Raw genomic sequence first — 1,627 nt, 5'->3', positions numbered from 1 at the left:
TCTAACAACCACCATACTTTAACAGATCATTTTGAAAAAAAAAAAACAACATCTTATCACAGAAATTTCTAGAAAATAATAAGAAAATAGTTCCCAAAACATAGCTGTGGTGGTGGTCCGAAATGCAAATTAGACAGTAAGCTGTCCCAAACATACCCTAAGAAACCAGCTATCTAAAATTTTGGAAAAAAGTATATATTTATAATTTTCACTCTAGTTTTTTAAGAAGTTGTTTTCTCCACCGCAGCTCTACAACCATATTTTCAAAAAGCCACGTCCACCCCAAATATATCTTTTATATGTTTTAAAGTTTAATTGTCAAATAAAAATTTAATTGTTGCATGCGATCAGAAAAAAAATTATTTATTTTATTCAGTATTACATGACAAGTGTAGATTCATTTTGATTTTTTGAAGGCGAGGAGAAATATCTTGAATATTTTGAGGAAAATGATGAAAGACAGGATTACATTAATGTCTAAAGATATTGAAGATGGCAAAGAAGAAGCTGAAAATCATCTCAAAGCTGATGGAAGGACCAAATCAGACTATGATTTACTTGACTTGCTGCTTATGAAAAGAGCCGAATTCTCCAATGAAGTTATTGAGGACTTCATTTTTGGTTCCATTTTTGCTGGACATGATTCTACTTCAAGGGCAATCGCTTTCATGCTCTACCTCCTTGCAGATTCTCCACAAGTTGTTAGAAGGCTGCAGGTAATTATATTTGAAATTTTTAATTCATTTCTCTTTGAAGAATTTGCTCAGTTCAGATGATTTCCTTCAGACAGAGCACCTTCAAATTGTCAAATCCAAGCCAAATTTAGACAGCAAACTGTCATGGGAAGATTACAAAAATATGGAGTTCAGCAAATGTGTAAGTCATAATATTTTTTCTTGTGTTTATTATTTCTTTATTTAATATAATTTAAAGAAAATAATAACACTAAATAAACTTATTAATATGATATTTATTAAGGTTGTTAATGAGACCCTGCGGCTCAGCAATGTTGCTCCTTTCATTCCCAGGAAGACAGCTGAAGAGGTCAAGTATAAAGGTTTGTTTTGTTAATAGTAAGTATTAATTAGTATTTAATACACACAAAGTTTCATTATCTTATTATAATGTTGGGACATAGTTTTAACTTTGAAAAATGTATCACTGAATATTATATGCATTAATACATACATTTTAAATTTCTATATATGTTTTACCAACATTTTTAAAGTTATTTATCATAATTTTTCATAATGGAGACTTATGATGAAGTGACAAAAAAATACTTGTTATTAAATACTATTATTTAATCAAAATTTTACAAAAATATGTTTTGATCTATTAGTCAACTTGTTAATAATCACAATTAAAAAGTGACATTTTTAATAACAATTTATTAAAAATATATATTTTATTATTTATTTATGTCATTAAATACTCACATTTTTTGGGACATTTACAAGATGTAAGATGTGTAATTCATAAGAATTACAAACTTTGTATATAAATTTTTCTTTTTTTTTTTCCAAAAAGTATGATCTAAAAATATATAATTTTTTTAAAAAAAAGATATCAAATCATAATTAAGGAAGTGTAAGTTTAAACTTTATTATGTATTTTAAATTTATAA

The sequence above is a fragment of the Phalaenopsis equestris genome, unplaced genomic scaffold, assembly GCF_001263595.1.
Source record: "Phalaenopsis equestris unplaced genomic scaffold, ASM126359v1 Scaffold000527, whole genome shotgun sequence".
Classification (NCBI taxonomy): Eukaryota; Viridiplantae; Streptophyta; class Magnoliopsida; order Asparagales; family Orchidaceae; genus Phalaenopsis; species Phalaenopsis equestris.
This window is presented reverse-complemented; position numbering follows the sequence as displayed.